Source organism: Haliotis rufescens, unplaced genomic scaffold, assembly GCF_023055435.1.
Source record: "Haliotis rufescens isolate VD_foot unplaced genomic scaffold, xgHalRufe1.0.p SCAF_10, whole genome shotgun sequence".
Taxonomy (NCBI): Eukaryota; Metazoa; Mollusca; class Gastropoda; order Lepetellida; family Haliotidae; genus Haliotis; species Haliotis rufescens.
The window spans coordinates 13,018,975-13,036,486 of record NW_025963780.1 but is presented as its reverse complement, the minus strand read 5'-3'; positions in this window follow the sequence as shown (position 1 = coordinate 13,036,486).

Genomic DNA, 17,512 nt, shown 5'->3' with positions numbered 1-17,512 from the left:
TAAATGCATTTCAATAAAGTATTTAAACTTCTACATTTTGTTGGAACTAAACTTTTAGTACTTCTTCGTATAAACAGATAAATATTTAGAAGATAATCTGAAGGGTACACTCACACTCTAGGGTTATCCATACAATGCACAAGCCCTTTGGGTATGGCGAATCGAAGGGTATATATGGGTACTAGCTCTATGGGTATATCGAATTAGAGGGTATATACAGTGCACACGCTCTGTGGGTATGGTGAATGGAAGAGTATCTATACAGTGCACACGCTCTGTGGGTATGGCGAATGGAAGGGTATCTATAAAGTGTACACGTTCTAAGGGTATGGTGAATGGAAGGGTATCTATACAGTGTACACGCTCTATGGGTATGGTGAATGGAAAAGTATCTATACAGTGTACATGCTCTATGGGTATGGTGAATAGAAGGGTATCTATACAGTGTACATGCTCTATGGGTATGGTGAATGGAAGGGTATCTGTAGAGTGTACACGCTCTATGGGTATATCGAATGGAAGGGTATATATAGAGTAACAGTAAAGACAAGATATGTTTGGATGACAACTTCTGTGTTGTATTATAATGCAACGTTTCGGTGTAGATCCTCATACCGTTGTCAAGCAAGAGTAAAGTAAGACAGCAGATTACAGGGTTACATGCATCCATAAGGATTGACAAAAAGAACATGAGAGTAGACATCAAAGGGATTAACAACAACAAAGGATGACACAGAAACAACAGAAAGAAGCAAATGGTACAAATATACAATGCTGATAGGATTAGAGGTCATACATACATAGAGCATTCTGTTTTATCAATTCATTGTAGGTAGACGGGATTAGGTATCCTTGATCTCTGTTTATTGACGACTTTTGTCGGCGGATTTGAGCTGCTTCTGCTAGTTTTCGTTTGGTGAAGTTATGAAGTGAGTCAGTGAGTATGGTTTAACGTCGCTTTTAGCAATACCACGACGGGGCCATCAGAAATGGGCTTCACACATTGTACGCATGTGGGGAATCGAAACCGGGCCTTCGGGGTGACGAGTTGGCTTTAAATCACTGGTCCGGAAGTCATCGAAATGGTTAGATAGGACTTGGTCATTGCCCCACATGATGTTGTGATTGGGCAGTTGATGATGTGGTCTGAGAAAGCTGATTTTCGGTCTGATTTGGTGGTAGATGTTTTATGTTCTTTTATTCTGACGCTTATGGGGCGGGAGGTTTCACCCCTTCACAGTTAGGCTCGTGTTGGTTTGTAGTGTTCCTCTCATTGGCTTTCAGTGTCGTTTTACGGTGTGTAGAACTGGTGAAATACGTTCACATGTCGGCTGCTGCTTGAGGAAGCGGCTGCTATGGTTGGAAATTCAAAACAAAATGCCAATCAGACAGTCCATGTGCAGAGTACTCGCTGTATGGGTAGGGCGAATAGGAAGGTATTAAAAGTGTACACGCAGTCTGCTTCGACTGAATATACAGCGTCCATTTTAGTGGTACATTGAATAGGCGGGTATATACATTGTACACGCTCTGGGAGTTCGGCTAATGGGAGGGTATAGATAGGGTACTCCCAACGGTCTTGGTGTACGGCCATCGAAAGGGTATAGATAGGGTACTCCCAACGGTCTTGGAGTACGGCCATTAAAAGGGTATAGACAGGGTACTCCACACGGTCTTGAGATACGGCCATTGGAAGAATATAGACAGGGCACTCCACAAGGTCTTGGTGTACGGCCAGTGGAAGAGTATAGACAGGGCACTCCACACGGTCTTGGTGTACGGCCAGTGGAAGAGTATAGACAGGGTACTCCAGACGGTCTTGGTGTACGGCCATTGGAAGAGTATAGACAGGGTACTCCACACGGTCTTGGTGTACGGCCATTGGAAGAGTACAGACAGGGTACTCCACAAGGTCTTGGTGTACCGCCATTGGAAGAGTATAGACAGGGTACTCCACACGGTCTTGGTGTACGGCCATTGGAAGAGTACAGACAGGGTACTCCACACGGTCTTGGTGTACGGCCATTGGAAGAGTACAGACAGGGTACTCCACACGGTCTTGGTGTACGGCCATTGGAAGAGTACAGACAGGGTACTCCACACGGTCTTGGTGTACGGCTAGTGGAAGGGCATACCATACATAAGTCCGTCTCCCAGACCCAAGAGAATAAATTTATATAGGAATCCAACTCAAGTCTAGAATTATTGGCAAGCCTGAAATTAATCATTGTTCTAACTCCATTTGGATTTTCACATCATTGACCACAGTACACCATGTCCCCATCCAATGACCGCAGTCCACCATGGCCCTGTCCCATGACCACAGTACACTATATCCCCGTCCCATGACCACAGTACACCATGTCCCTTTCCTATGACCACAGTACACCATGTCCCCGTCCAATGACCACACTACACCATTCTCCTTGTCCCGTGACCACACTACACCATGTCCAGGTCCCATGACCACACTACACCATGTCCATGTCCCATGACCACACTACACCATGTCCCTGTCCCATGACCACAGTACACTATATCCGCGTCCCATGACCACAGTACATCATGTCCCCGTCCAATGACCACAGTACAAAATGTCCCTGTCCCATGACCACAGTACACTATATCCCCGTCCCATGACCACAATACACCATGTCCCTGTCCCATGACCACAGTACACCATGTTCCTGTCCAATGACAACAGTACATCATTTTCCTGTCCCATGACCACAGTACATCAATTTCCTGTCCAATGACCACAGTACATCAGGCCATTGTCCAAGGCCACAGTACACCATGTCCCTGTCCCATGACCGTAGAACACCATGTCCCTGTGCCCAACCACTGTACATCATAACCCTGTCTAATGACAACGGTACTCCATGTCCCTGTCCAATGACAACGGTACACCAGGTCCCTGTCCCATGACCACAGTACACCATGTCCCTGTCCCTAACCACAGTACACCATGTCCCTGTCCCATGACCACAGTATGTTATGCCCCTGCCACCAACCACACTACACCATGTCCCTGTCCCATGACCACAGTACACCAGGTCCCTGCCCCACGACCCCAGTACATCATGTCCCTGTCCCTTACCACAGTACATCATGTCCCCGACCCAAACCACAGTACACCGTCTCCCTGTCCAATGACCACAGTGCACCATGTTCCTGTCCCTAACCACAGTACACAATGTCCCTGTCCAATGACGACTGTACACCATGTCCCTGTTCCAAGACCACAGAACACCATGTCCCTGTCCCAAGACCACTGTACACCATGTCCCTGTCCCATGACCACAGAACACCATGTCCATTTCCCCAACCGCAGTTCACCATCTCCCTGTCCCCGACCACAGTACATCATGTCCCTGTCCCTGACCACTGTACACCATGTCCCTGTCCCATGACTCCACTACACCATGTCCCTGTCCAATAACCACAGCAACACAATGACCCTGTCCCCTGACCACAGTACACGATCGCTCTGTTCCATGACCACACTACACCATATCCATGTCCCATAACCACACTACACCATGTCCCTGTCCCGTGACCACACTACACCATTCTCCCTGTCCCATGATCACACTACACCATGTCCCTGTCCCAAGACCACACTTCACCATTCTCCATGTCCCATGACCACATTACACCATGTCCATGTCCCATGACCACACTAAACCATGCCCCTGTCCTATGACCACACTACACCATGTCCATGTCCCATGACCACACTACACAATGTCCCTCTCTAATGGCCACACTACACCATGTCTCTGTCCCATGACCACACTACACCATGTCCCTGTCCCATGACCACACAACACCATGTCCCTGTCCCATGACCACACTACACCTTGTCCCTGTCCCATGACCACACTACACCATGTCCCTGTCCCCGACCACAGTACATCATGTCCCCGTCCCATGACCACACTACACCATTCTCACTATCCCATGACCACACTACACCATGTCCTTGTCCCGTGACCACACTACACAATGTCCCTGTCCCATGATCACACTACACCATGTCCCTGTCCCATGACCACACTTAACCATTCTCCCTGTCCCATGAACACACTACACCATGTCCATGTCCCATGACCACACAACACCATGTCCCTGTCCCATGACCACACTACACCATGCTCCCGGTCCTATGCAAACACTACACGATGTCCATGTCCCATGACCACACTACACCACGTCCCTGTCCCATGACCACAGTACAACATCTCCCTGTCCCACGACCACACTTCACCATGTTCCTGTCACATGACCACACTACACCATTCTCCCTGTCCCATGAGCACACTACACCATATCCATGTCCTATGACCACACTACACCATGTCCATGTCCCATGACCACACTACACCATTCTCCCTGTCCCATGACCACAATACACCATGTTCATGTCCCATGACCACAGTGCACCATCTCCCTGTCCCATGACCACAGTAAACCATGTCCCCGTCCAATGACCACAGTACACCATGTCCCTGTCTCATGACCACACTACACCATGTCCCTGTCCCATGACCACACTACACCATTCTCCCTGACCCATGACCACACTACACCATATCCATGTCCCATGACAACACTACACCATGTCCCTGTCCCATGACCACAGAGCACCATCTCCCTGTCCCATGACCACAGTGCACCATCTCCCTGTCCCATGACCACAGTGCACCATCTCCCTGTCCCATGACCACAGTGCACCATCTCCCTGTCCCATGACCACACTACACCATGTCCCTGTCCCATGACCACACTACACCATGTCCCTGTCCCATGACCACACTACACCATGTCCCTGTCCCATGACCACACCACACCATGTCCCTGTCCCATGACCACACTACACCATTATCCCTGTCCCATGACCACACTACACCATTCTCCCTGTCCCATGACCACACTACACCATGTCCCCGTACCATGAACACATTTCACCATGTCCCTGTCCCATGACCACACTACACCATTTTCCCTGTCCCATGACCACACTACACCATGTCCCTGTCCCCGCCCACACTACACCATATCCATGTCCCATGACAACACTACACCATGTGCCTGTCCCATGACCACAGAGCACCATTTCGATGTCCAATGACCACACTACACCATGTCCCTGTCCCATGACCACACTACACCATTTTCCCTGTCCCATGACCACACTACACCATGTCCCTGTCCCCGCCCACACTACACCATATCCATGTCCCATGACAACACTACACCATGTGCCTGTCCCATGACCACAGAGCACCATTTCGATGTCCAATGACCACACTACACCATGTCCCTGTCCCATGACCACACTAGACCATATCCATGTCCCATGACCACACTACACCATCGCCCTGTCCCATGACCACAGTACACCATCTCCCTGTCCCATGACCACAGTGCACGATCTCCCTGTCCCATGACCACACTACACCATGTCCCTGTCTCATGACCACACTACACCATGTCCCTGTCCCATGACCACACCACACTATCTCCCTGTCCCATGACCACACTACACCATGTCCCTGTCCCATGACCACACTACACTATGTCCCTGTCCCATGACCACACTACACTATGTCCCTGTCCCATGACCACACTACACCATGTCCATGTCCCCGACTACAGTACATCATGTCCCTGTCCCATGACTACACTACACCATTCTCCCTGTCCCATGACGACAGTACACCAAGTACCCGTCCCAAACCACTGTACACCATGTCCCTGTCCCCTTCCACTGTACACCATGTCCCTGTCCCATGACCGCACTACATCATTCTCCCTGCCCCATGACCACACTACACCATGTCCCTGTCCCATGACCACATTACACCATGTCCATGTCCAATGACCACAGTACACCGTGTCCCTGTCCCATGACCACACTACACCATGGCCCTGTCCCATGACCACACTACACCATTCTCCCGGTCCCATGCCCACACTACACGATGTCCCTGTGCCATGACCACACTTCACTATGTCCTTGTCCCATGACAACACTACACCATGTCCCTGTCCCATGACCACACTACACCATTCTCCCTGACCCATGACCAAACTACACCATATCCATGTCCCATGACCACACTACACCATATCCCTGTCCAATGACCACACTACAGCATCTCCCTGTCCCATGACCACACTACACCACCACCCTTTCCCATGACCACACTACACCATGTCCCTGTCCCATGACAACACTACACAATTATCCCTGTCCCATGACCACACTACACCATTCTCCATGTCCCATGACCGCATTACACCATGTCCATGCCCAATGACCACACTACACCATGTCCCTCTCCCATGACCACACTACGCCATGTCACTGTCCTATGACCACACTACACCATTCTCCCTGGCCCATGACCACGCTACACCATATCCATGTCCCATGACAACACTACACCATGTCCCTATCCCATGACCACATTACACCATTTTCCCTTTCCCATGACCACACTACACCATGTCCATGTCCTATGACCACAGTGCAGCATCTCCCTGTCCCATGACCACAGTACACCATGTCCCCGTCCCATGAACACAGTTCACCATGTCCCTGTCCCATGACCACACTACACCATTTTCCCTGTCCCATGACAACACTACACCATTCTCCCTGTCCCATGACCGCACTACACCATGTCCCTGTCCCCTGACCACACTACACCATTCTTCCTGTCCCATGACTACACTACACCATGTCCCTGTCCCATAACCACAGTACACATTGTACCCGTCTCCAACCACTGTACACCATGTCCCTGTCCACTTCAACTGTACACCATGTCCCTTTCCAATGACCACATTACACCATGGCCCTGTCCCATGACCACACTACACCATTCTCCCGGTCCCACGACCACACTACACGATGTCCATGTCCCATGACCACACTACACAATGTCCCTGTCCCATGACCACAGTACATAATGTCTTTGTCCCCAACCACTGTACACCATGTCAATGTCCCATGAACACACTACACCATTCTCCCTGTCCCATGACCACACTACACCATGTCCATGTCCCATGACCACAATACACCATGTCCATGTCCCATGATCACACTACACCATTCTCCCTGTCCACTGACCACACTACACCATGTGCCTGTCCCATGACCACACTACACCATGTCCATGTCCCATGACCACAGTACAACATCTCCCTGTCCCACGACCACACTACACCATTCTCCCTGTCCCATGAGCACACTACACCATATCCATGTCCTATGACCACACTACACCATGTCCCTGTCCCATGACCACACTACACCTTGTCCCTGTCCCATGACCACAATACACCATGTTCATGTCCCATGACCACAGTACACCATCTCCCTGTCCCATGACCACAGTAAACCATGTCCCCGTCCAATGACCACAGTACACCATGTCCCTGTCTCATGACCACACTACACCATGTCCCTGTCCCATGACCACACTACACCATTCTCCCTGACCCATGACCACAGTACACCATATCCATGTCCCATGACAACACTAAACCATGCCCCTGTCCTATGACCACACTACACCATGTCCATGTCCCATGACCACACTACACAATGTCCCTCTCTAATGGCCACACTACACCATGTCTCTGTCCCATGACCACACTACACCATGTCCCTGTCCCATGACCACACTACACCATGTCCCTGTCCCATGACCACACTACACCATGTCCCTGCCCCATGACCACACCACACCATGTCCCTGTCCCATGACCACACTACACCATTATCCCTGTCCCATGACCACACTACACCATTATCCCTGTCCCATGACCACACTACACCATGTCCCCGTACCATGAACACAGTTCACCATGTCCCTGTCCCATGACCACACTACACCATTTTCCCTGTCCCCGCCCACACTACACCATATCCATGTCCCATGACAACACTACACCATGTTCCTGTCCCATGACCACAGAGCACCATCTCGATGTCCAATGACCACAATACACCATGTCCCTGTGCCATGACCACAGTACACCATGTCCCTGTCCCATGACCACACTAGACCATATCCATGTCCCATGACCACACTACACCATCTCCCTGTCCCATGACCACAGTACACCATCTCCCTGTCCCATGACCACAGTGCACGATCTCCCTGTCCCATGACCACACTACACCATGTCCCTGTCCCATGACGACACTACATCATGTCCCTGTCCCATGATCACACCACACTATCTCCATGTCCCATGACCACACTACACCATGTCCCTGTCCCATGACCACACTACACTATGTCCCTGTCCCATGACCACACTACACCATGTCCCCGTCAAATGACCACACTACACCATGTCCCTGTCCCATGACCACAGTACAACATGTCCCTGTCCTATGACTACAGTACACCATGTCCCTGTCCCATGACCACACTACACCTTGTCCCTGTCCCATGACCACACTACACCATGTCCATGTCCCATGACCACACTACACCATGTCCCTGTCCCATAGCAACACTACACGATGTTCCCGTCCCATAACGACAATACACAATGTCCCTGTCCCATGACCACACTAGACCATATCCATGTCCCATGACCACACTACACCATCTCCCTGTCCCATGACCACAGTACACCATCTCCCTGTCCCATGACCACAGTGCACGATCTCCCTGTCCCATGACCACACTACACCATGTCCCTGTCCCATGACGACACTACATCATGTCCCTGTCCCATGATCACACCACACTATCTCCCTGTCCCATGACCACACTACACCATGTCCCTGTCCCATGACCACACTACACTATGTCCCTGTCCCATGACCACACTACACCATGTCCCCGTCAAATGACCACACTACACCATGTCCCTGTCCCATGACCACAGTACAACATGTCCCTGTCCCATGACTACAGTACACCATGTCCCTGTCCCATGACCACACTACACCTTGTCCCTGTCCCATGACCACACTACACCATGTCAATGCCCAATGACCACAGTACACCATGTCCCTGTCCCATGACCACACTACACTATGTCTATGTCCCATGACAACGGTACATCATGTCCCTATCCCATGACCACACTACACCATTGTCCCTGTCCCATGACCACACTACACCATGTCCCTGTGCCATGACCACACTACACCATGTCGCTGTCCCATGACCACACTACACCATGTCCATGTCCCTTGACCACACTACACCATGTCCCTGTCCCATAGCAACACTACACGATGTTCCCGTCCCATAACGACAGTACACAATGTCCCTGACCCATGACCACACTACACCATGTACCTGTCCCCGACCACTGTACACCATGTCCCTGTCCCATGACCACACTACACCATGTCCATGTCCTATGACCACACTACACAATGTCCCTGTCCCATAACCACAGTACACAATGTCTCCGTTCCATAACGAGAGTACACAATGTCCCTGACCCATGACCACACTACACCATGTCCCTGTCCCATGACCACACTCCACAATGTCCCTGTCCCATAACCACAGTACACCATGTCCCTGTCCCATGACCACTGTACACCATGTCCCTATCCCTTGACCACAGTGCACCATCTCCACGTCCAATGACCACACTACACCATGTCCCTGTCCCATGACCACAGTACACCATGTCCCTGTCCCATGACCACACTACACCATATCCATGTCCCATGACCACACTACACCATCTCCCTGTCCCATGACCACAGCACATCATGTCTTTGTCCCAACCACTGTATACCATGTCACTGTCCCATGACCACACTACACCATTCTCCTGTCCCATGACCAGACTACACCATGTCCCTGCCCCATAGCAACACTACACGATGTCTCCGTCCCATAACGACAGTACACAATATCCCTGACCCATGACCACACTACACCATGTCCCTGTTCCCGACCACTGTACACCATGTCCCTGTCCCATGACCACACTACACCATCTCCCTGTCCCATGACCACACTACACCATCTCCCTGTCCCATGACCACAGTACACCATTTCCATGTCCCATGACCACACTACAGCCAGGTCCCTGTCCCAAGACCACACTACACCATGTCCCTGTCCCATGACCACACTACACAATGTCCATGTCCCATGACCACACTACACCATGTCCCTGTCCCATGACCACACTACACCATTCTCCCTGTCCCATGACCACACTACACCATGTCCATGTCCCATGATCACACTACACCATGTCCATGTCCCATGACCAAGCTACACCATGTCCCTGTCCCATGACCACACTACAGCCAGGTCCCTGTCTAATGGCCACACTACACCAAGTCCCTGTCCCATGACCCCACTACACCATGTCCATGTCCCATGACCACACTACACCATGTCCCTGTCCCCGCCCACAGTACATCATGTCCCTGTCCCATGACCACACTACACCATGTCCATGTCCCATGACCACACTACACCATGTCCATGTCCCATGACCACACTACACCATGTCCATGTCCCATGACCACACTACAGCCAGGTCCCTGTCTAATGGCCACACTACACCATGTCCCTGTCTCATGACCCCACTACATCATGTCCCTGTCCCATCACCACACTACACCATGTCCCTGTCCCATGACCACACGAAACCATGTCCATGTCCCATGACCACACTACACCATTCTCCCTGTCCCATGACCACACTACACCATTCTCCCTGTCCCATGACCACACTACACCATGTCCATGTCCCTTGACCACACTACACCATGTCCCCGTACCATGATCACAGTTCTCCATGTCCCTGTCCCATGACCACACTACACTATTCTCCCTGTCCCATGACAACACTACACCATTCTCCCTGTCCCATGACCACACTACACCATGTCCATGTCCCTTGACCACACTACACCATGTCAATGTCCCATGACCACACTACACCATGTCCATGTCCCATGACCACACTACACTATGCCCCTGTCTAATGACCACACTACACCATGTCCCTATCCCATGACTACACTACACCATGTCCCTGTCCCATGACCCCAATACACCATGTCCCTGTCCCATGACCACACTACACCATTCTCCCTGTCCCCGCCCACAGTACATCATGTCCCTGTCCCATGACCACACTACACCATGTCCATGTTCCATGACCACACTACACCATGTCCCCGTACCATGATCACAGTTCTCCATGTCCCTGTCCCATGACCACACTACACTATTCTCCCTGTCCCATGACAACACTACACCATTCTCCCTGTCCCATGACCACACTACACCATGTCCATGTCCCTTGACCACACTACACCATGTCAATGTCCCATGACCACACTACACCATGTCCATGTCCCATGACCACACTACACTATGCCCCTGTCTAATGACCACACTACACCATGTCCCTGTCCCATGACCACACTACACCATTCTCCCTGTCCCCGTCCACAGTACATCATGTCCCTGTCCCATGACCACACTACACCATGTCCCCGTACCATGATCACAGTTCTCCATGTCCCTGTCCCATGACCACACTACACTATGCCCCTGTCTAATGACCACACTACACCATGTCCCTATCCCATGACTACACTACACCATGTCCCTGTCCCATGACCCCAATACACCATGTCCCTGTCCCATGACCACACTACACCATTCTCCCTGTCCCCGCCCACAGTACATCATGTCCCTGTCCCATGACCACACTACACCATGTCCATGTTCCATGATCACACTACACCATGTCCATGTCCCATGATCACACTACACCATGTCCCTGTCCCATGATCACACTACACCATTCTCCCTGTCCCATGACCACACTACATCATGTCCATGTCCCATGATCACACTACACCATGTCCATGTCCCATGACCAAGCTACACCATGTCCCTGTCCCATGACCACACAACAGCCAGGTCCCTGTCCCATGACCCCACTACACCATGTCCATGTCCCATGACCACACTACACCATGTCCCTGTCCCCGCCCACAGTACATCATGTCCCTGTCCCATGACCACACTACACCATGTCCATGTCCCATGATCACACTACACCATGTCCATGTCCCATGACCACACTACACCATGTCCCTGTCCCATGACCACACTACACCATGTCCCTGTCCCATCACCACACTACACCATGTCCCTGTCCCATCACCACACTACACCATGTCCCTGTCCCATGACCACACGACACCATGTCCATGTCCCATGACCACACTACACCATTCTCCCTGTCCCATGACCACACTACACCATGTCCCCGTACCATGATCATAGTTCACCATGTCCCTGTCCCATGACCACACTACACTATTCTTCTCCCTGTCCGATGACCACACTACACTATTCTTCTCCCTGTCCGATGACAACACTACACCATTCTCCCTGTCCCATGACCACACTACACCATGTCCCTGTCCCATGACCACACGACACCATGTCCAAGTCCCATGACCACACTACACAATTCTCCCTGTCCCATGACCACACTACACCATGTCCCCGTACCATGATCACAGTTCACCATGTCCCTGTCCCATGACCACACTACACTATTCTCCCTGTCCCATGACAACACTACACCATTCTCCCTGTCCCATGACCACACTACACCATGTCCCTGTCCCTTGACCACACTACACCATGTCCCTGTCCCATGACCACACTACACCATGTCCATGTCCCATGACCACACTACACCATGTCCCTGTCTAATGACCACACTACACCATGTCCCTATCCCATGACCACACTACACCATGTCCCTGTCCCATGACCCCAATACACCATGTCCCTGTCCCATGACCACACTACACCATTCTCCCTGTCCCCGCCCACAGTCCATCATGTCCCTGTCCCATGACAACACTACACCATTCTCCCTGTCCCATGACCACACTACACCATATCCCTGTCCCATGACCACACTACACCATGTCCCTGTCCCATGACCACACTACACCATGTCCATGCCCCATGCCCACACTACACCATGTCCCTGTCTAATGACCACACTACACCATGTCCCTGTCCCATGACCACACTACACTATGTCCATGCCCCATGACCACACTACACCATGTCCCTGCCCCATGACCACACTACACGATGTCTATGTCCCATGACAACAGTACATCATGTCCCTGTCCCATGACCACACTACACCATGTCCCTGTCCCATGACCACACTACACCATTCTCCCTGTCCCAAACCACACTACACCATGTCCATGTCCCATGACCACATTACACCATGTCCCTGTCCCCGACCACTGTACACCATGTCCCTGTCCCATGACCACACTTCACAATGTCCCTGTCCCATAACCACAGTACACAATGTCCCTGTCCCATGACCACTGTACACCATGTACCTGACCCATGACCACTGTACACCATGCCCCTGTCTCCGTCCACTGTAAACCATGCCCCTGTCCCATGACCACACTACACCATGTCCATGTCCGATGATCACACTACACCATGTCCATGTCCCATGACGACACTATACCATGTCCCTGCCATCGACCACAGTACATCATGTCCCTGTCCCATGACCACACTACACCATTCTCCCTGCACCCATGACCACACTACACCATGTCCCTGCCCCATGACCACACTACACGATGTCTATGTCCCATGACAACAGTACATCATGTCCCTGTCCCATGACCACACTACACCATGTCCCTGTCCCATGACCACACTACACCATTCTCCCTATCCCGTGACAACACTACACCATGCCCATGTCCCATAACCACTGTACACCATATGCATGTCCCTGTCCCATGACCACAGTACACTATGTCCCTGTCCCATGACCACACAACACCATGTCCATGTCCCCGACCACAGTACACCATGTCCCTGTCCCATGACCACACTACACCATGTCCCTGTCCCCGACCACAGTACACCATGTCCCTGTCCCATGACTTTACTACACCATTCTCCCTGTCCCATAACAAGAATACACCATGTCCCTGTCCCCGACTTCAGTACACCATGTTCCTGTCCCATGACCACACTACACCATCTCCCTGTCCCATGACCACAGTACATCATGTCCCTGTCCCCAACAACAGTACACAATCTCTCTGTCCCCCCTGTCTGGGATGAAAAGTTTTCATGTATTCCTGTTTGGTAGACATGTGACAACAGTACGTGATCACAAGCCCTTTATAAATGGCACCCCCTTAAGTTTAGTGATATGCTGTCACCCTTTCTCCGTATGATTATGACCTGATATACGGACCGGGATCAGAGCAAGGCGATGCAGACCTTCTCCAACAACCCAACCCAGTCCAGATGTTGTTTTTCTGATAGAAAATGTTAATGAATCGCCAGTGACAAACCCACAGTCTCCACCACAGATGGCCAACAAAGTCAATACGTGACATACGACCTTTTTACAAGAAAAGATACTAACTGAGTCTTCGTGGTGGATGTGTTTGGTGATCAAGAGAAAGCAAGTTACAGAATAGATTCTCTCTTCACGTCTAGGTATAGCTTGCAGCTTGCAGGGGCCTAACATTCATTCTCAATTGGGAGAAAAAATTAAAACGTGATGCGCGTTTGCCACGAAAACAGAAACGTCCGTCCTGTAGCACCACTCCTCCCATGAGAATGACCACAGACCACTTGGTTCTTCTGTAGCATCACTCCTCCTATGAGAATGACCACAGACCACTTGGTTCTTCTGTTGCACCACTCCTCCCATGAGAATGACCACAGACCACTTGGTTCTTCTGTAGCACCACTCCTCCAATGAGAATGACCACAGACCACTTGGTTCTTCTGTAGCACCTCTCCTCCAATGAGAATGACCACAGACCACTTGGTTCTTCTGTAGCACCGCTCCTCCCATGAGAATGACCACAGACCACTTGGTTCTTCTGTAGCACCACTCCTCACATGAGAATGACCACAGACCACTTGGTTCTGTAGCACCACTCCTCCCATGAGAATGACCACAGACCACTTGGTTCTTCTGTAGCACCACTCCTCACATGAGAATGACCACAGACCACTTGGTTCTTCTGAAGCACCACTCCTCCCATGAAAATGACCACAGACCACTTGGTTCTTCTGTAGCACCACTCCTCCCATGAGAATGACCACAGACCACTTGGTTCTTCTGTAGCACCACTCCTCCCATGAGAATGACCACAGACCACTTGGTTCTTCTGTAGCACCACTCCTCCCATGAGAATGACCACAGACCACTTGGTTCTTCTGTAGCACCACTCCTCCCATGAGAATGACCACAGACCACTTGGTTCTTCTGTAGCACCACTCCTCCCATGAGAATGACCACAGACCACTTGGTTCTTCTGTAGCACCACTCCTCCCATGAGAATGACCACAGACCACTTGGTTCTTCTGTAGCACCACTCCTCCCATGAGAATGACCACAGACCACTTGGTTCTTCTGTAGCACCACTCCTCCCATGAGAATGACCACAGACCACTTGGTTCAGGTTATACGTTGACTTTTCTAAGATGATTTCTAGGCCAATTTGTCTAGTGTAATTTATAAAACCCGGAATAATGCCGATGTCGGAAGGTACCATAGAAACTAAACTTACGAGATTTCCCTACAAGTATAAAACTACTCCAAATTCCACTGAAGCATTGCTTCATGCATGTTGCTGTTGGGACGACAGATTCGACGACATATTGACTTGCTTATCAAGACGAATCAAAGAAAGTTAAACAGAATTAGCAACAGCCTGAATGAGATCTGCAAGACAGTATCTGTATTTATTTGGGTAATCAATTTATACTGCCAACTTTGCTCCATATGGGCAACAGTGGTTGACGGGCGACACATTGAACTTTTGCATGCCCGATACACAGATCCCCACCTTACCACTTCTCTAAAAACAGAAACTTCTTCAAGCAGCTTGAAACCTGGTATATGTCAAACACAAGCACCTCAGTTTCATCAGCCTTGGAGAAGAATCTCTTGAAATGATAAGCTTAAACAGTGCGAAAACCAGGGAGACTTGATTTGTGAGCTGAAGTTGTTGACTTTCCTGTCAATTGCAGCATTAAGACGAGGTGTGACTTGAAATCCGATGCAATTCCTTCACTGATGTTTACTCTAGATTTACTTTTAATGACTTACCTCAAAGTCAGTTTGTTATTGTTTGAAATTCAATTGTTAGACTTATATTTTAGAAACTAAACTCGTCACTCACATACTACACAAAGAGGACACGTTTTACGGCCTAAACACTACAAAGGTCAGGGAACTGGCTAAGAAAAATGGTCTGGGTCATGCCTTCAACAGAGAAACCACAAAAGCTGGATCGGAGTGGATGAATTGGATCAAAATCCGCAACTGGCCCTAACCAGACGCCGCTAGCATGGTGAGAGCCATAGAGTTCAACAAGCCATCTGTAGACATCTATTGTAATCTCCTCAAAGTGGCAGTGTAAGAGCATTCTTTCCATGATGGTATTTCCATGAAAAAGGATTCCACATACCCTTATGAAAAGTGCTCCAGCTGTCTCGATTGGAAGAGTTGGATATTACCTGGCTTCACGTATTCATAGAATTTGCAAAACCATGAAAAACGAATAAATGCTAGATGGACACAACAGTCGTATAGACACTACACACTCCCATCCTTGCTAGAGATAATGACATCACGATGTCCACCTTCAACTTCAACAAGGAATCGATAAATGGATCCTGATGGTGGATGCTACAAGGGTATCCTTCTATGAGTTGGCATAGTTGTTTGGAGGTGCCCATCAATGATGCTAAAGGCAAATAATGGCTTCCAGACCACAGGTATATGGCCCTTCAATCTTTTACGGAAATAGATTCTGCAGCCACAGATGTATCAAATGCTGATGCAGACTTACCACACGCTAGGACCAAACACAAGCTAGGACTGATGTACATGCACCACAAGCTAGGACTGATGTAGACCCAGCACAAGCTAGGACTGATGCAGACCCACCACAAGCCAGGATTGATGCAGACCCAGCACAAGCTAGGACTGATGCAGACCCAGCACAAGCTAGGACTGATGAAGATCCCCCACAAGATAGAACTGATGCAGACCCAACACAAGCTAGAACTGATGCAGACCAACCACAAGCTAGGACTGGTGCACATGCACCACAAGCTAGGACTGATGCAGACCCACAACAAGCTAGGACTGATGCAGACCCACCACAAGCTGGGAATGATGCAGACTCACCACAAGGTAGGACTGATGCAGACTCACTACAAGGTAGGACTGATGCAGACCTAGCACAAGCTAGGAATGATGCAGACCCCCCACAGACTAGGACTGATGCAGTCTCACCACAAACTAGGACTGATGCAGACTCACCACAAGCTAGGACTGATGCAGACTCACCACAAGCTAGGACTAATGCAGACCCACCACAAACTAGGACTGATGCAGACTTACCACAAACTAGGACTGATGCAGACACATT